General features: G+C 48.3%; 1 long non-coding RNA gene across 8 annotated transcripts in view; it reads right to left on the bottom strand.

Annotated features, from left to right (window-relative positions):
• Nucleotides 1–11,773: 11,773 nt before the first annotated feature.
• LOC139081196 (uncharacterized) overlaps nucleotides 11,774–22,823 on the bottom strand; it is a 33,431-nt gene continuing 22,381 nt past the window's right edge. For 2 of the 8 annotated variants that reach the window (XR_011536319.1, XR_011536320.1), the window contains 3 exons: nucleotides 19,791–20,396; nucleotides 12,413–19,468; nucleotides 11,782–12,184 (listed from right to left, as the gene is read on the bottom strand). This is a non-coding gene — a long non-coding RNA (uncharacterized lncRNA). Of the gene's footprint in view, nucleotides 12,185–12,412; nucleotides 19,469–19,790; nucleotides 20,397–22,823 lie in introns of all 8 variants that reach the window. The other 6 variants (XR_011536329.1, XR_011536321.1, XR_011536328.1 and 3 more) reach the window with 6 other exon arrangements.

Genomic DNA, 22,823 nt, shown 5'->3' on the forward strand with positions numbered 1-22,823 from the left:
AGCGGACTGGTCCTCAAAGATGGAAATGATGCAGCCTTGCATGCCACAGGGAGGGCAGGAGAAAGCTTGAGGGCAAGTAGGGCTTTCCACAGATCATACCACCAAGATGGCTGTCTAGAGTGTTCCTCAAATATGTAGTGAGAGATTTCTCCCTACTGGGTGCTCTGCTAAGTACCAGAGATTAAGGAGGGAGAGAACACTGGGAGCGTCAGTAGTTTTTTATTTACCATTCAACGTTTGTCTGGGTTGGTAGAGTATACTAGGAGTTGACAATGGGTAGGGTTCATATGAAAGATGGAAAGCAAGGCAATTTCCATGCCCTTCTTCTGATTTTCACAAAAACCACCCCTACAGCAGAGAACCAAGTGAGGCAAGCCTCCCTTATGAGAGGTGTGGGGTCTCTCCCATCACTGCCAGCTGCAATCTGCTGGGACTCTGGGCAGGCCCCCTTCGCAAGGCCGAGTGTTCCCAGCACTACTCAGGCACAGTCTCATGGGGGGCAGAGGCAGCCACTGGGATCATCCTCGGAGAAGAGGGAAGGCAGGAGAGTTAAGGGGTCACACCGCCGGATCCCGTTCGAGAGGACTGTCCAGGGGGTGGAAAGGAGAGACTAATAGGCAGCCGGCAGCTGGCAGGGCTGAGGACAGGCACTCCCATGGCACTCAGCATCCAAGGGCTCCCAATCCAAGGGCTCTTTCAGCTTCCACCAGGAGCACTGCCTCCTCTGACTAAGAACAGCAAGACGATTCCCAGTCACCTGTTCACATGGGTTCCAAGTGTCTCCTCTTTTCCCAGGCAGGCTTGATTTCAAACACAATGTCTGTTATCTCTCCATTACATGATAGAGTATCAGCTGGTCAGATTATACGATGATATGTCCTGATTGTTGGTTCAGAAAATAGGCTTAATGAACCTCTCTAACCATCTGGTGGACTTGTCCCTTGGGCAGGATACAGGATTTCTAAGGAATGACCTAGAGGTATTTTCTCCGTGCATTTTCAACCAAACTTTTCCTCTCCAACCACGCTTCTTAGGGGACACAAACTCCAGGACCTGAACATGCCCACACTAGTGGGGATGAAGGCAGCAAGCCCAAGGACCCTTCTCTTCTCAAAGCTGAATAGATCCTCCCTACTACTTGCGGGCATCTCCCAGCCCTGAACTTCTCCAATGACTCGTGCTAAGGAGAGCTCCCCCAGCTTACTGCCTCACTGCCTGCAGCCTCCTGGATCCCTGCCAAAGCCCATTAGCTTCAACCCAGGTCCACATTCTCTGCTGTACCTTCCCTCCAAGATTCCCGGGCAGGAGGGTCAAGGTGACCTTTAAATATTGCCTGTAAACGCCAGCTGTTGCTAACTGGCTCTGCACAGGCGTGTGGCTTACCCAAAAGCCAGCCGATGGCAGGCCTCAGGCACGGGAGAGGGGAGGCTGGCTTCTGGGGACAGATCTGCGCCTGGAGCAGGCACATGGCACTGCACTCAGCCAGAAATGTCTGGTTGCCATGGCCAGATTCTTGCCACACTGGGAGGGTGGTGTCTGTATTACTAAATGTTAGAGCTGGAGGAGTCCTCAGAGACCATCACGCTTCACGGTTCCTGGGAGGAAGCCGAGGTCTCAAGAAAGGGATCACATATATAATTTCAAGAATGTAATATCTGCCAAGAACTCTAAAACACTCTCACCTAACCCTGGTCCGTGCTTTTTATTAAATGAATGATGGGTGGTTTCAGTTAATTCTCACAACAGCTCCATAAGGCAGACACCATCCTCATATTAAAATTTAAAAAATACATGCTCTATGTCGTCGATTGAGCTGCCTACGGTCACCTAGCTAATAATAAGTGAAGCCACAATTCAAATCTAGGTTTGCCTGACTCTAGAACAATTTCCCATGGTGCATCCTGCACCCCGTGCTGCACTCCTTCCCTCTTCTATCATCAGGGACAGTTCCAGAGCTGTCGATCGCCCCATGCCTCCCGATGGTTTCTCTGAGTCTCTGGCTTAATTCAACAATTATTTATTTATCAATTAGCATCCTCCTGTTCTACTGCCTGAAGCTTTCATTTCCTGTCACCCAGCTTCTATGTGTTTGTCAGAACAAGCCGCCTACAGGAAGAGTAGGAGGGAAGACTGAGGGTGAGACGCCCCTCTCGAGAGTCCTCTGATTACTAGGCTAGGATCAGCAAGGGCTGTGGAGAGGCTACATTGTTCTCCTTGCTCTCCTGGAAAGGGGAGGCCAAGATCCAGCCCAGGCCCCTGAAGAACGCCCTGCAGGGGTCACAAAAGGAGCCCCTGGGCCAGATTCCAGTGTGACTCCAGCTGAAACTAATTCAGTTTCCTGTTGACTCAGTGAGTAACACACTGGGCTCTTGAATGTGCTGTTACGGGTGGGTCACGCAGGCCCATGTCCTCAGTTTTCTCCCAGCCATCTCATAAATGGGTACAAGAGAATTCTTGAAAAGTAGAAGTAGCCACTGGCTGACAACACAGTCATGCTACCTTGGTGTGCAAATCAGGGCAGAGTCACTATACACAAAAGAGTCCTGGCACTTGGTCCCACTTTCCTGCCCTCTGGGGAGACCAGAAGAGTCACATGAAGGGACCCCCAAGAGGAAGGAATGACTTTCAAGGAAAAATAAGAAATTTGATTGTTTAAGGCATTTCTTACCTGAGCAGTAGTTGTCACATTTGACTACTTTTAAGTGTCATGAGGCTATCAAGAACTGTTACTTGTAAGTAATCAATAAAACGGGAGTCAAACTGGACTCAGTGAGTGATGGCACTGACCAGGCTTCTACGACAGCTCTCTTCATTCATTCATTCGTTTATTCGTCCCTTCACAAACTCTGATTCTCCTTTGGGAGGATGAGAAGATGAAGACGCTGTTTCTCCATCAAAAATTTTACAGTGCATCTTGTCAAGGGAAAGAACACGAGCTCCGGAGTCTTCCAGGTCCGGCCGGTCTACATTCAGAGCAGCCGCTGGCCTCGGAGGTTCCTGGCTCTGCCAGGAGACCAGTCTCCCTGGATCTGTGGCTTCACCACTGTCTTGTCTTCACTCTTGACCTTTACCCACCAACTTGCATTTTTCCTTCAATAATATCAAGATGCTTTTTAAAAAATGTTTCCCAATCCCATGCACACCTACACCCTCTCTACTATCAGGGGATCTCCTGAATTGAGGGGAAAATAATCCAAATAACGAGAAAAGGACTTTTCCTCATTATAAACTTGACATGTTTGAATTGAGCGTTTGGGTAGATAAGTGAGAGAACTCTCAGCTCCCTGCTCGTTAAGAGCCTACAGGGATGAGCGTCAGAAGGCTGTCCTGGTTACAGGGCATCTCTTAGGATTCCGGTGCCCATAATCCAGCCACTGGCCAAACAAACAGAACGGACAGGCGGGGAAAGTGGCATCATCTCCCAGGGAGTCTCAAGCCTGCTTATGATTTTCTGATTCCATGAAAAGAGAAGACTGAGACTCCTTTTGTTTGAAGTGGTTGACACAGCCTATGCTGATCTTCATATTGGCTCAGTGGGTGACATTCTGTGTTTATTTTCCATTCCAGCGAGTGAGGCATACAGAGGAGCTGGAAAGGACATGTTCTATCTGTATTTCCAAAAGAGTATGCATGCATGGGGCAATGTAGAGAGAAAGGAAGAATTGACTCAGGGAGAAAAAAAGACGGAAGGATGTTCATGAGTAAAGGCAGTCTTCCTAGGGAAGTAGGAGCGGGTGGAGCAGGACGGCCGCTAGTGACGCTCAGAGCGGAGTTTATAGCTAGGGGAGGAGTCTAAAATGCAGGTAAGTAAGGTTTTAGAGCTAGGAGGAAAGCTATTTTTAACTGAACAATCAGAATTTCTAATCTCAGGGATGGAGAGAGAGTCTGCGTAGCGGGGGAGCAGCCCAGCGCCAGTCCTGGGAGAGACATGCCGGAGCATGGGAAAGTAGTGGAAAGTAGAAGTTTAGTTTGGGAAGAGTCTGTGGAAAGCATCCTGGAAGGACACCGACATCAGGTATGTAAAACCCAGCTGTGGGCTGAGGACTCAATCAGAAAAGATTTTGCTTCCTCTGTTTTTAAGGAAGATGAGCGTAATCATTCTAGTCACTCTAGCTTAAAAGTAAAAATGAGGAAAGAAAGCAGGACATACTTTTATTTTGGGACAGGGGAAGCTGAAGGGTCTTTTGCTTTTGGGGAAATATTTGCTGCTGCTGTGCTGAGCCTTTGAGGTTCAAACCAGCGAGGCGCTAGACCTGTGTGACAATTCTCCACGTCCTTACCTGGGCCTCTCCAGGCCAAGCAGCTCCACTGCACAGCAAGAAGGCATCAGGCATTTTACTAAAATACAAGAGATCCTGAGAGCACGATAAAGCACAGCATCTGTTCCTCCTCCATTGGGTACAGAGTGGCACATGACTTCACCAAGCCAATCAGAGGACTTGTCAGGGTTTCTGTGGGAGCCACCAGGAAACGACTTTCTTCATTCTCAAAAATCGGAAGTTGACCGGAGCTCCTGCAGTCGCTTTTCAAGCCTAAGAGGAGTCTGCCTGAGAGTGGAGGCAGTATAAAGAGGGCGAGAGATGGAGGGAGAATGAATCGCAGCAATGTTGTTTGAGCTCCTGCAACAAGCCAGGGTACCAGACTTAGAACTGGACTTCTCAGTTTTGAGGAAGCCAGTTTGGATTGGATTTCTACCACTTTAAACCAAATGAGACCTAGCTCATACAATAATTGAATAGATCTATTGCAAAAGGTAGCTTCAGTTGGGACCCTTGCCAGGAATATGGAACTATTTATTCAGGGTTTACCTACTAGCATTTATCTCACTCTCAGAATCTCTTGGAATTTTAGTAAAATGCCTGATGCCTTCTTGCTGTGCAGTGGAGCTGGTTGGCCTGGAGGGACCCAGGTAAGGACGTGGAGAATTGTCACACAGGTCTAGCGCCTCATCGGTTTGAAGTTCAGAGGCTCAGCGTGGCGGCAGTGAATATTTCCCAAAGAAAAAAGAGTCTTCAGCTTCGCAGTGACCACGAGCTGCCTTCCCACCTGGCCCTCCCAGTGGTGGGTACACATACTCCACTGGATTCTCACAGGAAGAAAATGAGCTGTCGTAGAAAGCATCCTGATCACGAGTCAGTCGCCTTTTGATTTGCATCTCACTCCTCTAACTGTGTGACTGGCCACAAACCGACAAACCTCTCTGGGCCTTGGCCTCTCCCTCTCCTCATGGGGATGGCACCTTCCCCCACTGCCCGTCAGGGCTGACCTACAGATGCTAAGGCAGGAGCACCATGAAAGGCCTAAAGTGCTGCTTAACTAGGAAGCACTATTAGGAAAACTAGGCATCTCTTCCTGCAGACGCACACACTGGCATTAGCTTCCCTTTTAGGTAATAAACAAACAAACAATGAGTCATTGGCATAATCGCAGCTAAATTGGAAACGCTGGCATTACACAGAACAAGCTACTATCCAGAGAAGCCGAGAGGCCTCGGATGCACAAAATCATATTTCCCCAGGCGTAGGATTAATTAAAACTATCAAGTGTTCCCAGCTTTTTGAAATTAACTTTGAAAGTGTTTGGTGTGAAGGGATGGAGAGAGAGCCTGCGTCGGTATGGGGGGTGGGGGGAAACAGCCCAGGGCCGGCGCTGGGAGAGACGTGCCGGAGCTGTGTGCTTACTTTATTCTTCTTAGGAGAAAAGGGAGAACAGACAGAAATGCGAAGTGTCTTTAGGAAGGACCACAAAGACAGGAGCAGCTCTGCGCCGCCTCCGCCTCAGATGCGTCCCTGCTCTTGCTTCTCCGGTGAACACGGGTCAGCAGGCAGAGCACCAGGGCAAGGCCGGGTGGTGTGAAGGGAGCGGGGCCAGCGTCATCAAAGGAAGGATCCATCAGCTACCCGTCTCCCTCTCCCTTTCTGGGCTGTGTTCTCATTTCGTATTTTCCTTCCTTATGAATAAACTCATTTCTGATGCTTTTCCACACTCTTGGACAAACAGTCGTATTATGAGCAGAAGCAGCAAAGAAGCGCACCGGGAATCCTGCGTCTAGTTCTCGCTCCACCGTTTAGCAGCCCGGTGACCTTAGCCAAGCCACCTGCTTCTTCCGAGGACTCAAATCCTCACTGCAGGAGGGGGAGGAGAGCTGAGGCATTTCTTCGTCAAGAAGCACAAGTGAGACACGGGAAGAGAACCACATAACACAGAAAGGGATGCCGTGGGGCTCAGAGGCCCCAAAAATTCTTCCACATTTCACATTTGCTCGAACCACCTTAAGCCAGTGAAGAAGGCATTGTTAAGCCCTGGTGGTGATGGAAGCCAAGCCCTTGACAGACTCAGGATTGACAAATACGTCCTTCCTATAGGAGTCTGCTTTTACCTGGCAGGGAAATGCGTTCTCCTTGCCTTTTCCTCCCTGTGATGCAAACCCTCAAAAGCACATTCAGTTTCCTTTCCCTCCACTTCGGCAAGCTTGAGACCTTCTCCCCGCTCTGCTCACCAGCTGCTTGTCTCTCAGCTCCCCTAGATCTCAGGAAGCACTGCTGTGGGTCCCTAGAAATATACCTCTCACCACCTCCCATCTCCTCCCCCTGGGTCTGCATCCACAAAGCATTATGAGGCTTGGAGGCTCCACCTTCTAGAACTAAGCCATCTGCTTCTGCATTGTGCACTAAATTCCTCCTTCCTTTCCCAGCATATTCCATCTCTACCCCACGTTAGACGTCTTCCCCTCTCCTTCCTGTCGTAAGTCAGAATGCGGTCAGGGCCCTCACTCCTGCGCTCAGCCATGTGCTCAGGAGGAGCAGCCTATCACCTTCCCCGGTGCAAAGGGTTGTCTTGATTGGTCTGAGCCAACCGTGATGGTCCTATTCACCTTGCCAATGGCTGAGCATGGACATATCAATTCTGGCCAGTAAGACATGAGGGGATGTTTGCTGAGGGCTCCTGAGAAAAGTCTCCTCATTTTGAAAAAGAGGCATAAGGAGAGAAGCCATTTTCTGCCCTTCCGAGTCTTCAGGTGTGAATACAATGCCCGGCCATGACAGCAGCTGGGCAAGGACAAGCTCTCATGTGGAGGATGGCAGAACAGAAGGAACAAGCGCCCAGAGCCCTTGACGCTACTGAACTGCTGCCTTATCCAGCCTGGGAGCCACCCTGCCTCAGGAAGTCTTATTACGTAAGACAACTTTACCATTGTTTAAGTCCATCTGAGTCAGGATGTTCTCTCAGTTGTAGCCTGGAGCACTCAACAGATTCGCCAACTCCGACGTTTCCCTCAGGGAGTCTCTTCAGTCCTGCTTAGTCTCCTCATTCTAGGGGTGGAGCTTGTCGACAGCACACGGGGCTGGCTGCCGTAGGCTGTGCTGATGCTGCTGGGAAGACAGGGCCCACTACCTCACGTGGGAGGCCGGGATCTCAACGACACCCCACAGAAGGCCAAAGCCGGTTTACTCTTTTCAGTTGTTTTCAGTATCTTCCCATCCTAGCCAAGCTGCATCATCTCTTGCTTGAACTATTACAACTGCATTTCTAGCTCATTCCCTTTCTACTAGCCCTGTCTCAGCTCAGCTGTTGTTTTCATTGCCATGAGAGCGAACCAAGGTCCAGGTCCCACAATGGTCCATCTCCTGCTTAATAGCTCCCTATTGTATACAGGATAAAGTTCAAGCTTCTTTGAACTTTAGCCTTATGGTGGGCTGAAGTTCCCCATTGAGTATGACGTTGGATTGCGTTGACTGGTTCCAGGTCTCATTTCCTGTCTCATGTCCCACAAGACTATGCCTTGCCCTCTATGCTCTCATAAGACCAAAGTTGACTGCACACTTTTGGTGTCCGGTGCCTCCATAGTCATTCCCACACAACTTCCTGTGCCTAGAATGCTATTTCTTCCTTCTGCACCTGGCTGATCCTGATGACCCTTTGAGGTTCAGCTCAGGCCTCGATTCCTTGTAGAAGGCTTCCCTGAACCTCCTGGACATTCTAAATACCTACTTCTGGGCTTCCACAGCACCCTGGGCATATCTAAAGCACAGTATTTACCACATTACGTTAAGTATTTCTGTTTGAGTCAGTCTCCCCCACCATATTCCAAGCTCCTTAAATAGAGCAGGAACTAGTACTTACTTATTTCCGTACATCCAGAAACTAAGGTTATACCTGGAACATAGCAGGATCTCAATATAGACGGACTAAACTGAAATTTTGAATTTTGTGTTGTCAAGCACACACAAACGTTTAACATGAAGAAACAAAACAAAACATGCCCCTGGAGGAATGACCAGATAAAAGAGAAATACATCATTCACTGCCACCGTTTACGCATACGGAAATATTCCTACAAAGGGAGCCTGGCCTAAGAGCTTGATGCAGGACAAGTTAACGAAAAAAAGTTATCTCAAAGCTTATACTAGTCCTTTGTGATACTAAAATTGGAGATAGGGTAGCTGGTTCTACTGTTTAAAAAAATATCAATGGCCTTGTTAATAAATAACAAAGCCTTGGCCAGACTGAGCACAAAAAGGTTGAAGCAGAGATGACTAACTTGTCTGCTCAATAAGGAGAGAAGAGTTTATGTGTGGCGCTGGCAGCCCAGCCACAGCCACAGAAAGAGTGGGACAGCGACAGGTTACAGAAAAGTGGCAGGAATGGCCAAAGGACTTCTGGAAAAGGATGTGCGATATTCAGTGTGGGATTGTTTCCCGTGCTGGGCTGGGCTGCATCCACCTCTGTCAACCCCATGGCTGCAGTAAAAGCCTGACTCGCACGTGTTCCTGTCACTGCTGCTCCCAGGACGTGGAGGAGGGAGGGTGGCCCCTCCCCACTGGGTGAGTCAGAGAGGGGACACAGGACTTTTTCTATTTCTGTGAAAAATGCCACTAGAATTTCCATAGGGATTGCACTGAAACTAGACATGTCTTTGGACAGCATGGACATTTTAACAATATTAATTCTTCTGACCCATGAACACAGGATTTCTTTCCATTTGTTGTGTCTTCTTCAATTTCTCTCATCAAAGTTACGTAGTTTTCAGTGTACAGATCTTTCACCTCCTTCGTTAGATTTATTCCTTAGTATTTCATTGTTTTTGATCGTGAATGCATTGTTTATTTCTTTTTCAAGTGTTTCGTTGTTAGTGTATAGACACACAACTATTTTCTGTATGTTGATTGTGTATCCTGCAACTTTACTGAATTTGTTTATTCTAGTAGTTTTTTGGTGGAGTCTTTACATTTTCTATATATAAGATCATATCATCTGCAAACAAAGATTATTTTTGTTCTTCATTTTCTACCTGAATGCCTTTTATTTCTTTTTCTTGCGTGATTGCTCTCGCCAGGACTTCCAGTACCATGTTGAACAGTAGTGGTGAGAATGGGCACCCTTGCCTTGCTCCTGATCTTAGAGGAAAAGCTTTCATCTTTCCCCATTGAGTATGACGTTGGCTGTGAATTTGTCATATACAGCCTTTATTATATTAAGGTAGATTCCTTCTACATTCAATTTGTTGAGCATTTTTATCATGAAAAGATGTTGTACTTTGCTAGATGATTTTTCTGCATTTATTGAGATCATCATATGATTTCGTATGTAACCACAAAAGACCTCAAATAGCCAAAGCAATCCTGAGAAAGAAAACAAAGCCAGAGGCATCACGCCTTCTGATTTCAAACTATACTACAAAGCTATAGTAATCAAAACAGTATGGTAGTGAAATAAAAAGACACCTAGACCAATGTAACGGAATTGAGAGCTGAGAAATAAACCCCCACATATACAGTCAAATAATATTTGACAAGGGAGCTAAAAATACTCAATGGAGAAAGGATAGTGTCTTCAGTAAATGCTTTTGGGAAAACTGGATAACCACATGCAGAGGAATGAAATTGGACCCCTATCTTAAACTGCTCACAAAAAATTAACTCAAAATGGATTAAAGACTTAAATTTAAGACCTGAAATCATAAAACTCACAGAAGAAAACATAGAGAAAAAGCTCTTTGACATTAGTCTTGGCAGAAATTTCCTGGATGTGATAGCAAACGCACAAGCAACAAAAGCAAAAATCAACAAGTGGGACTACAAAAAGCTTCCACACAGCAAGAGACACAACCAACAAAATGAAAAGGCAACCTACTGAATGGGAGAAAATATTTCCAAATCATATAAGTGATAGCAAAAAAAAGAACAACCTGATTTAAAAATGGGCGGAGGAACTGAACATATAGTTTGGGTTTGTCATATAAACTTACAGATGACCGACAGGCACGTGAAAAGATGCTCAGCATCACTAACCATTAGGGAAAGGCCAATCAAAACCACAATGAGATATCACCTCACACCTGTTAGAACTGCTGTTATCAAAAAGCATTACCGAAAAGACAAAAAACAACAACTTTGCAAGGGTGTGGAGAAAAGGGAACTCTTGCGCACTCTTGGTGAAAATGTAAATTGGTGCACCCTTTGTGGAAAACAGCATGCAGGGTCCTCAAAAGCCTAAAAATAGAACTAATATGATCCAGCAAGCCCATTTCTGGGTATAGATCCAAAGGAAATGAAAACAGGATCTTGAAGAGCTACCTGCAGCCGCATGCTCACTGCAGCATTGCTCACAACAGCCGAGACATGCAAACAACCTGAGCGTCCGTCGACGGACGAATGAATGAAGTGGCTGTGGCATATATATGCAACGGAATACTATTCAGGCGTGAGAAAGAAGGAAATTCTGCCACTTGGGACCACTTGGATGGACCTTGTAAGCATTAGACTAAATGAAATAAGTCAGACAAAGAAAGACAAACACATGCCATCACTTACACGTGGAATCTAAAAAAGACAAATGGAGAAACAGAGGAGAGCAGGGGTTCCTGGGGCTGAGGGGTAGGGGAGATGCTGCTCAAAGGGTCCAAACTCCCAGTTGTAAGATTGACCAGACTGGGGACTAATGTACAGCACAGTGATTGTAGCTAATGGTACTCTACCATAGACTTGAATATTGCTAAGAGAGGAGATGTTAAATGTTCTCACCAGAAAAAAAGAATGGGCAACTATGTGAGGGCATGGAGGTGGTAGCTAACACTATGGTGGTGATCACTTTGCAATTTATAAATGGATCCAATCATCATGTTGTACACCTTAAACTTACACAATGTTATGTGTCAATTATATGTCAATAAAGCCAGAAAAACAAAGAGTGGACAGAGCAGCCACACAGCGCTGCAGCCAAGCAGGGACAGACAGCACTGTGGAGCAGAGTTCTGGAGTAGAGAGCTGACCGCAGGGATGACTATGCCACAGGGCAGGGCTCTGGGGTGAGGGCTGACCAGGGAGACTCAATCTCCACCCCAACACATGCACTACCCCGAATCAAAATGCCGGGTTTGATGCAAAGTATCCACCAGTGCAAGTGATGGGAGCCTCAAATCATTTCATTTATATAAAGGAAAGAGCGGTCCAAGACCAGAGGCCTTGGGAACACTTGGATTGCATATTTAAATATACAAATGAAGAAGGAGCTGGCCTGGTGGCATAGTGGTTAAGTTCCTGTGCTCTGCTCCAGGGGCCTGGGGGCCGCCAGTTCAGACCCTGGGCACAGACCTACACACCTCTCATCAAGCCAGGCTAAGGCAGCATCCCACATAAAAGAACTAGAAGGACTTACAACCAAGATATACAACTATGTACTGGGGCTTTGGGGAGAAATAAAAAAAAGAGGAAGATTGGCAACAGATGTTAGCTCTGGGCCAATCTTCCTCACCAAAAAAAAACCCCATACCTTTAAATAAATTAATTAATTTATTAATGAATTAAATAAATATACAAGTGATGTGAACTTGCCATATATGTGTACATATGTATATATATGTGTGTATATATATGTAAACATTTGGATTATATATTTTTAAATTTTAAAACAAATCAGTGGTTAATTTGTTAACTATGAATTAACTACTATACTGTTTCAACCTTAAATGAAATACTAAATCTTCAGCAAAGAAAAGATAACTAAATGAAAACACAAAGAAAAGTGCAGGTTTTTACTTGACTTGTAAGTTTTGATCTTGGAGCCTCACTTAGCAATTTTTTTTTTTCCTATTGTCAGCTTTTTGAAGCAGTTCCATTCAGAGTGACAGCTCCCGCCAGCACCCTCCGCATCTCACTCCTCCTTGCAGGGTGTCTTCCTTGACCTGTGGAGTGAGTTGTGTTTTGCTTTGTTTTCTTTCTGGAAAACCTTTAGGAAACACGCTGTCCAGCCCCTCTCCCCTACCCGCCAGGGAAAGCCCTCGGCCCCCACACCTGCAGATCCCGGTGGCGTTGCCCCACCTCCTGCTGCACAGGGCTGTGCCTGGGCCTCTCTGTCCTGACCAGCACTCTCCTCCCACTGCAGCCATATGTCACATCCCCCACTTGCTTACCTTGGAGCTTGGTGTCCTCAATCCACACGAGCCCTGAAGTCGTTTGCTGCCTCCCACATGAGTTTTGGCTGGATTTGTGCCACTGTCAGCCATCCCCGGCATCTGAAGAGCTGGACTCTCCTCTGCGTACGCTGGATACCACTGAATGGAGCTAGAGTTCGCCACGCTGGTGACCACAGCTCCTGGGCCTGGCCTGCCCGGCCGCCTCCCACGGCTCCAGGCTCTGCAGCCAGCCCAGCTCCTCCACTCAGGCGGACCCAGCTGCCCTGCCCAGCACTGATGAGCCCTTCCTGCACTTTCCACTGCGGCTGAGAGTCCTCCTCCTCTGCCGACTCCGGCAACGTCCTCAGACTGATGCTGGGGAGATGAGTTTAGCAACCTACCATTTTCTGGCTTTACTTTCTTTTATACTCAGACTGTTATTCAAAAGCAAAGTTTAGCCCACATGTATAGCATACTTGCGTGTATATGTGTTAGATCTCTTCTCCACCCGTTCCCTGTTGCTTCATTTATCCAAATACAACCCAGATATTAAGGCTCCCATCAAGACTTGCCTCCCTTCTAAAGACTTTCCTGATGCTTTTAAACTCTCCTGGCCATTTTAAACTCTTCATTTCTTGGGGCTATACAATTTAAACCGTGATTTCACCAGAAACTCTCCTGCCCTTTCCTCAGATCGTTTATATACGTCCAAGTGTGTGTGTGCATGGCTGTGTGTGTGTGTTTCCAACCAAGACTCTAAGTTCTCTGCATGCGGGGGTCATGCCTTGCTTTCTTGTCTCCCCTTCCCAGTTCCTTATATGATTATTGCCAAAGAAGGAAGAGTTTTGACACAGAAGAATTAGGTGTGAACTTTTTCCAGTGGGCCGACTTTAAAATGTCCAGGTAGACAGGATATAGGGCAGGAAGGGCTGGTGAAGGGACTGATGGAAAGCAGATGAGCTTCTTCGCAGAAGCTCTAGAAGCATCATCAGAGGCTCTGGATTACCCTCCGCTAACTTTGGCTCTGGATCTCAGAAAATGAAAGCCAAAGCCCAAGAAGCGTTTCCAGCCCATGATGGCTGCATTTTCCTGGGGATGATTCTGTGCCCAAAGCACATGATTTTCAAACCCCCACTCACCATGAAGTCATCTCCACTGCAAATCAGGCAAGGATTGGAGCCAGCATGCCTCTTGTTGGGGAGAAAACAGATGGCTGGACCAGAGAAAGCTGACGGAAGGAATCACAAAACAAGCATCAATCAACCCAAGCAGCTCGCGCTGGCATGCAGGGTGCTCTGGCCGCGTCTTAGCGGCTTTCCTAATTAAGGATGAGCTGCGGAGCTCATCAGCCACCCTAAGTCCCTGTGAAATGTGGCAGGTGGCATTTGAGAGACCCCTCCTACCATGACTTCCCAGTTGTGCTCAAGAGGGGCATATCACAGCCTCCAAGGACAGAAGCAGAACCGAGGAGGAATTTAAAGGGACATTGTACCCTAAACAATGCCTTCCTGGCCTCATGGGCTGTGTCTCCAAATCCATCCTTCCGCTGGTGATGCAACCTGTGGCTCAGTGAGTATTTTGTCTCTTATGAGATGCAAATTCTTTTAGGAGAAGGGCTGCCTGTCACAGCTTTGGTGGTTCCCAGAGCACTCAGCACAGTGCTAGAAACAGTGACAAATGTTTCATTGAAATGTGGCCAGCTTGATCCATTGAGTCTTATTTGGATTCCTAAATGTTCCATATTCTAGTGCATTTTGTATGTCCTACTTCTCTGTGCCCTTAACCTCTTCCACTTTTAATAATTTACGTGTATTTCTACTGTTCCTCTCACATCTATAAAGTCTTTAAGAGGCTACCAGGACTGACATGTTACTCTAGATCCTTCTCTTTATCTTCCCAGGAGCTGAATTGGGACCAAGTGGATCATGGGCTCTCTATGCACGCTTGCTGCCCTCAACCAATGTTTAGGGCTGAATGTGGACATGGGCTGCATGTGATTCTCTGAGGCCTTGTGTCCTCTCTTACCTCTTGTCCCATTGCTGACCTGTGCCAGGTGCAGTGTAAGGCACACCCACACTCCAACTGACTCCAGTCCCACCTCAGCAGGGTGACAAGTCCTTGGTTCCCCATTTCGTGATCAAAAGGAGTCAGTGGCCCTCAATCAAACTCAGGATAGTCATTTCACCCAGAGTAGTGACTTCTCATTCTTAAGCTTCCCACTAGTGTCATCCTCACATGATGACCACTTTTGTGTTACTAAACTAGATGAAACCTACAACACATCCAGCATAGTCTGGCACATGGTAGGTGTTCAACCTGTAGTCATTGCTTTATTATAAGATTTTTTATTATAAGCATTAAAAGAGGTTTTATTCATTTTCTTATTAGATTTTGATTTCCTCGGGGCCTTTAGGTTCCCAGGGCTGAAAAGGAAAAGAACAGAAAATAAGGTACTTTTTTTAAATAGATCGAACATGGTTATGACCTCACAGATTTCCTCCTAAGCGTTTGGACTTTAGACCACAGAGTGACGTAATGATGCTTTGCCCACAGATGGAGCAGTTGCTTGTTTTCAGGCCACTCTGGAGGATGCACACTCTGCCGTTGCTCTCTCCTGTGAAGTACGATGTTACCAATCTGTGGATAGCAAGGAAAGACTTGAGAAGCAGGCGTGACAAATCCAGAGAGAGGCAGGTGGGGCAGAACGCCAGAGTGACAACTTTCAGGTGAAACTTCACGATGTCCCTGGGAAGTGAGGCAGACAGGGGCGCAGATATCTAACGCTCAGTGACGACAGGTTGGGGACAGGTCCAGGAAACCAAGAAGTCGAGGAGAGTCATGCTCTAATTCTGCGGACCAGACTCCATTCCTCTCAGAAAAGACATGGCTCTGGGGTCGGCCCAGTGGCCCAGTGGTTAAGTTTGGCACACTCTGCTTTGGAAGCCCAAGTTTGCAGATTCACATCCCAGGTACAGACATACACCACTCACCAGCCATGCTGTGCAGCGTCCCACATACAAAATAGAGGAAGACTGGCACAGATGTTAGTTCAGGGCTAATCTTCCTCACCAAAAAAAAAAAAAAAAGATGTAGTTCCAAGATAAGTTTTGTTTGTACTACTGTGTATTGCACTTTTCCTACTGGAAACAGAATCCAGGATGCACTCAGGAACATTACGGGACTGTTGGAAAAGTTGGAAGACCAACTCTAGACGTGTTCTCACCCTACCTGGGTCAAGAGAAGGGACCCGGTGAGGGTGGGTTTCCAAATGTAGTGCATTCGGATGTACATTCCAATAGAGACCCCAGGAGAAGGACTTGGACCTGCATAGGCTGACTGCCACGGTCCTTCTCTCTGTGTCTCACCCAGACGCCCCCCCCGCCCACCTGCTTTGAATCTGAAGCTCCGTGCTGGCTCTCCCTGAAAGCCTGTGGGTGGACAGTCTTTCCGGAAGGGGAGAATATATAATCTATAAGTGATGCATATAAAATAGATACTGCAAGGGTGTAGAGAAAGCCATGAAGGACAGATGCATAGTTATTAAAGCAGAGAGAGGGAAGCCCCTAGCTCAACGGGCCTGTGGTCTCACAGTCTGCTCCCCTCTACGACTCTACAAGGCTGGCACACTGTTTAACCAGCGAGGATACAGCTGTGGGAATCCTCAATGGAGTGGAGCCAAGAATGTAGCTGGGAGAAAATCAAAGCCCCGCAAAGGCATCAGAAAAGAGAGAGATGTTCTTCAAGCCAGATTGGGCCTCGCTTCTCCGCCTCCACTTGACAGGTTTGCCCTCAAATTAGTTAAAAAGTCAAATCTGACTGTCATCGCAGTATCTGATGAATGAGCAAGCTGTTCCTAAAACATCTTACCTGTGCACAATGACGTTATGTTTCCCGAGTGCCTTCCCATCCACCGGCTCATTTGACCCTCATGACAACTCTATGGAGGCGGCAGGGCAAGGACTGGGGGGAGGCTGGATGCCCGAGTTCACACCCCAGTCCTGCCACTTTCCTGCTGGTGACCTTGGGCAGAGGTTAACCTCTCCGTGCCTCTCCTGCTTCCTCTGTATGGGCACAACGTGGTGCCTGCGTTCTTGGTTTGTTGTCAGGAATAAATGAGTTATGTGTGAAACAGTTATAAAGTCTGATAGATAATAAGAACTGAAAAAATATTACCTTTCAGTATTATTGGTCCTATTTTATAGATAAATCCTGGGTCTAACAGGACACGAGACCTTCTAGCAGACATAGAGAGAATGAAGCATCGGGAAGAGCCTTGTAGCTGCCAAGAGCTGCACACGGCGAGGAGCAGTGCGGCCTCTGTGTCTGCCCAGGAGGGCTGGGGCTGCTGGGCCTCCCCTGCCAGGCTGCGCTCTCAGACACCCTGCAGAGGACGGGCATCTCTAGGTCTCAGCACAGAGGAAGCCATCAGCTGTGCTTTTCCCAAGCCCCTGCATCCTCCAGCTCCAGCCAGGACCGGCCCGGCCTCCAGGAAAGGACAGAGGAGCAGAGGCTCACAGATAATCTGCCCAGAGAGGGTCAGCTGTCTCCACAGCCCCAGAAAGCCGCGCCAGAGCCCAGCAAATGTTCCGAGGGGCAGACTGGCCGCCAGTCCTCCCTGACAGCTAGACATTTCCGCAGCCCTGGAGAGTGGCACAACCTGTCAAGAGTCAGTTTGATGTTTACGGTTCAGGAAGGGGCACAGGGTTGACGGGATCTGGACAGCACAATAAAACCCGAAGTTTCCACTGAGGCACAGGATGGGGTTCCAAGAGAGCGAGAGAAGGGAGGGTCCTGCACGCTGGGGCCTCTAGGATTTGTCAGAAGTCCCCACCACGTTATTTTTCAGGCAAAGATGCTAGAAGGGAAAAAGAGCACAAACTGGCGATGTCAAATTTTCACTGACCCACCAAGCACACGCCGAAAGCCTTCCAGGACGGCTGTGCCCCGAGTCCTGAACACCACGAGGCGGAGGGCCACAGCCTCTCGTGAGGGGGCTTCACCTCTACTCTGCAGGACCCGCAGGGACAGGGCACGGTGGCCAGGCTTCTGAGCCCCTCCTTCTTCTGCTAGCACCTGTCCCGCATGCTAAGGCTCTGCATAACACTTCACAGGAAGCAAGCGAGGCTCTCCAGCTACCAGGACACACAGAAGAAAATCAAGCCGGTGGCAGCGGCGGCCCACGGCACGGGGGAGAGCAAGAGTGGATAATCAGGACACGAGGGAGGTCTCGCAGCAGGCTCTGTCTGTCACGTTCCATCCTCCAGCCCCACCCCACATACACACGGCCTGAGGCAAAGACAGGACTGGAATGGAGGCCAGAGGAGGCCAGATGGGAGCATGGGCCAGGCCAGTCACCTGGAGTGGCCTCAGGAGAACTCAGACAGAATGGGAGGAGGGGGAGGGGGCCCACAATGCACAGAGGGGCATTTCATCTGAGTTGGAGCCCCTTCCCACACCCTGACTGGTGCCCTCAGAGGCAGCAGCCCTGCCAGTTGGATGCACCTGGCAGAAAGCAATCCAGTCAAACCGTCAGTGAACAGACCCCTCAGGCAGTGAGCTTCCTCTGTTGACTTTTGCGGCATCTTGATGGCGGAGCTGGAGAACCTGACACCGGCCCCTGGCAGAACACAGGAGAAACCACAAAGATAGCATCACTGGCACTGCCCACGCAACTTACCCAGACTTAGAGCCTCCACGCCTGGGCCGACCTCTGCTCTCCCTCCACCCCGTCCCCCGCCCCCCAAACAGACACAGGCGCAATGTGGGAGGACGCCCAGTGCCCGCAAGGTCTGGCATGCACGCGGCGCCCTCTGCCTTGCCCTCAGACCAGGCCTAGAGCGGTAAGTGAGGAGGATGGGGCTGCCAGGTAAAATACAGGAGGATACTAGTTAAATTAGAATTTCAGGTAGACAACAAATAATTGGGGGGGGGAGGGTGGTATAAGTATATCCTAAATATTGCATGGCACATACTTATACTAAAAACATACTCATTGCTTATCTGAAATTCCAATTTAACTGGAAATTCTGTGTTTTTATTTGCTAAATCCGGCCATCCACGAGGATGACAGGTGGAGGCTGGGGTGGAGGTGGGGGGCAGGGCAGGGAGAAATAAGCAGGCCACAGTGCCCTTTGTGAAAAGAAAAAAGAAGAACTTAGTCAAACGCTTTAGTTAGTTGCTAAAGTGGCGAGATGGATGAGCCAGGCAAAGGTCTGAGGAAGTCACCTCCATGCACACCTCTTCCCACGGAGACTCAGCTGGACAGCATTTTGGGGCAAGATCTGCTAAAAAGGATGATAAGGCAACGGCCTCACCAAACTCTTCCTTACATATTTGTTTTACTTTAATACTCAATATATTGATATTTAAATTATTTAGTACTCAAAAGACTCCACAAAATGGTATTGTAATTTCTATTTTACAGAGGTTCAGAAAAGTTACGTGATTTGCCCAAAGTCACATAACTTTCAATGACAGCGCCAGGATGATAAGCCAGGCGTGACCAGACCCCACCTGTCTCCACCACCGCATTCCCGGGCACCCTGTAACCACCCAGCCTCGTCCCAGACCGTCCTTAGCACTGGGTAACAGGATTGCTTGAGGTGGTGGGAATGCTCTGTCAGCACTCTCCAGCGTAATAACCATGAGCCCAGACAGCAACGTGATGGGAGGGCAGCTGGTGAGACTGAACAGCAAAGTCTTCATCTAATTTTCATTTCATTTCTGGCTCTCAGGTGGCCCTCCAGGCCCAGATCTGGCATTTCCTGGACACAGCAATGGTTCTGAGAAACACCAAATGCTCAGAGTCCTGGGGCTCTTGGGAACCATCCTTATCTACCTTCTCACTTCGGAGATGGAGAATCCAAGGGCCAGAGAGGGCACGGGGGCCATAGGTCTTGGTATTATTTTAGTGACAGAGCTAGGACTGGAGAGGAGGGCTGAGGACAGGAAAGGAAGAACTCGGCGGTCCCCAGCATACGCCGGGCAGCTCTGGAAGTGCCCAGCCGGGAGCATCCTCTGTAGTCGGAAGGGATGTGGGAGCAGCCGCAGCCCAGAGATCCCACAGAGACAAGTCTATCCAGCAAATGCAGGGGATTTGAGAGACAAGGGGAAAAGACAGCATTAGCACAAAACCTTGCTGAGTATGCTCCCCCATCACCTTGAAATTATAATTACATTGGCCCTTAACATCTACGCACCTAGGTGATTACAGCTGCCTACAGTTTCCCACCACAGTGGGATATTAACTTCTTATTGCACCCTTTGACAGTAGCATAGAGAGACAACCACAGCATCAGGGAAGCCTGGAGCTGTCCCCAGATCAGCAGCCCCAGTGACGTTCCTCAGGGACAGCCCTGCCTAGTCAGCCCTCCACCTACCGGGGACCACCACATACCCTTGTTCCTTTTGTGTGTCCTGCATAAGAGCATCCACCCCAGGGCTGAGGGGGCTGGACTGCAGCTCAGCTCCCTTGCTAATCTCTGCGCCACAAAACAGGTCTGTCTCTACTTCCTTTGGAGGCTCCCGGCGCCCAGGGCACGCCCTCCTCGAGTCTGGGTGTGGCCAGGCTCTCCAGCTCTCAGTCTGAGGAGGACGAACTGTTACCTTGAAGGTGACTGCGGTGTAAAGGAAAGACCTGTACGCTAGTCCTGTTCTCGGCAATTGTGCAGAGAGCGACCTTGGACTGCCACTTCCCCTCTCTGGGGTTCAGGTTCTTAGTCGTAAGATGAGAGAGAACACCTGCTCTGCCATCCGCATGGAGGTGCCACACAGAACAAATGAGGTCATGTCCTCAGAAGTTCTCTGCTCTCTACATCCCGCACCACGTCAGGCTTTATTGATCGCTGGCTCTCACCCTTAGGGCTCTTCAGGAGGCTGAGCTGCCCATCCTCTTGGCCCGCCAGACTTGTCCAGGCACTCACAGGCTGTCACGTGCTGGTCCCCAGCATGCTGCAGATCTGCAAATCCGACGGGTTCTGTGGAATCTCAGGAGCCACTGCAACTGGGGAAATATACGTTTATATGTTAATTCTTTAGACCTTGAAAGCGTCCATGCGTACACTGGTACATGCCCCAGGTGTGCTTCGTGACCTGTCAGTGATTCGTAGGGAAGCCACTGTTCTTACTTTGCAGAAAAGGAAACAAATTCAGAGGAGTGAAATGACTGCTTGTACGGAATAAATTTGAGTTTATATTTCTGCAGGAGACACAGCTGGGAGAGAGACTCTTCTCCCCATTGGTGGTATTCCTGAGACCCCAGGTCCAATAGACACTCAGGCATCAAACGCTTGTTGAATAATGAGAAAATGAAGGAGTGGATAAATAAACAAACATCTCAAAGCCGTCTCTAAACAGCAGCAGGTCTGGGATTCAGGCAGCAGGAGAGAGCGCGTGCTGAGGCCATCTGAGCAAGCAGAGCCAGTCTGCGCTGCTGAATCCGGCGGCCTCTTGCTGACCTGCCGCCCAACACAGCAGATGCGACGTTTGTTTCACGGACTGGAAAACTCAAGTTCAGAGAGGCAAAGTGAAAGGCCCAGTTTACACAGCGAATCAGTGGGCAAACTCAGAGGCAACCCCACCTCCGGGGGGCCAGCGCAGGCTTTGCGGCAACAGCCTGCACAACCTCAGCCTGGGGCCTCTCTGAAGATTTCTCAGCTCTGGATAAATAAGTGGAATTTCCGTATCCCTGAGCAGGATGAGAACTACCCGCAAAAATATCAGCAGACCTCCAAGCAGATCTGATGAAAATCTCCCAGCAGGGGCTGGGCTGGGGAGTGAAGGTGAAAACATCCTGGGGCCAGCCCAGGGGTGCAGGGGTTAGTTCACACCCTCTGCTTCAGAGGCATCAGATTCCTGGGTTCAGATCCCGGGGGCAGACCTACACACCGCTCGTCAAGCCATGCTGTGGTGGCGTCCAACCCACAAAATAGAGGAAGATGGGCACATATGTTAGCTCAGCAACAATCTTCCTCAAGCAAAAAATAAAAACTCCCAAGTCAGAGTGTGTGTGTAACGTATTTTCCCTAGAGGACTTGGTACAGAGATCATTTTAATTAACTATGCGTTTCATTTAAGCTTAGCGGGCAAGTCATTGTACATTAAATAAATACCAGTTAGTTATTAAGAACATATTTACTTCTGACTTAACAACCACAGCAGGTTATAGATACGGATTTCTGTTAAGCCACAGTATGATACACTTGTTTGGAATAATCAAGTATTCTTTACTCAAGATATAATAATTGCCTTATTGAATCTGAAGAAGATCTCCTCCTGGTAATTTACGGCAAGCAAATTTCTTCATTTAGTTACTCTGTCCCGTTCTCCCAAAGCAAAACGAAGAGGGAGCAGGAGAGAGAGATCCTAGAACTCAGATGTTTGATTTCAGGGAACAGCTTGCCTGGTGCAGATTCATGCAGCCTTCCATTCTGGGACAGCTGGACAGTGGACCAGGCAGGGAAGCCCAGAGAATGGAGTACAAATAACAAATAATTGTTTAGTTGCAAATGCAATGCTTGGGATGTACTTATGCTAAATGAACATTCGTGGTTGATCTGAAACTCAGATTTAACTAGGCATCCTGTATTCTTTTTGTTCTGAATGTTCAGTCTGTCCACCCCAGCCCTGATGGGCCATGCATGTAGGGAGCAATATGGAGGAAGTCCCACGGCCTCCCCTCTCACCCTCACCCTCACTCAGGTTCTCCATCTGTGAGATGCTTCAGGCGGGTGAAATGAGCTGGGGGGTTGGGACCAGCTGCTACCTTCACGCCAGCAGTGGGAAGAGTCCCCCAGCTCCCATAACAGAGGCCCTGCTCAGCAGTAGCCTCCACGATGTTCTCTCTCTCCTGCTCAGTATCCACTGTGGGTCACAGATCACATGGTCAAGGAGCCATGAGGCCATCCTCCATCTAACAGATGAAGACACTGAGCCCCAGGGAAGCAAAGTGACTTGAACAAGGTCACAAAGCCAGTTGGTGGCAGAAGCTTGGTTTTATGGTCATCATTCATCACCATCCCATCATTATTTATTGTGATTAACTAGCATCTGTCGAGTGTTAGTTATGTATGAGGCCTTTTGCTCAGAAAATCCGCTCAATAACCCTATGAGAAAGATATTTTATGATTTCTATTTTTGTAGCTGGGGTCACAGTCTCAACCAAGAATCCGTAAATTCTCTTCCATGACATCCCATTACTCTTTCCTCTTTGACTTGTCTTCTCTCTCTCTTTACATCCTCTATCCTCATCTATCAATAAACCTGTGGTATCAAACACTTACTAAAGCCCAACACTGAGCCAGGCACTCTGGTGGACAAGCAAAAAATAAGGCAAAATGAGAAATAATAAAAGGTGATACTGGATAGGGGCTGACAGCACAGACCATGGAGCACCACTGCCTAGATTTGAATCGTAACATCACCACTCACA

Source organism: Equus przewalskii, chromosome 2, assembly GCF_037783145.1.
Source record: "Equus przewalskii isolate Varuska chromosome 2, EquPr2, whole genome shotgun sequence".
Classification (NCBI taxonomy): domain Eukaryota; kingdom Metazoa; phylum Chordata; class Mammalia; order Perissodactyla; family Equidae; genus Equus; species Equus przewalskii.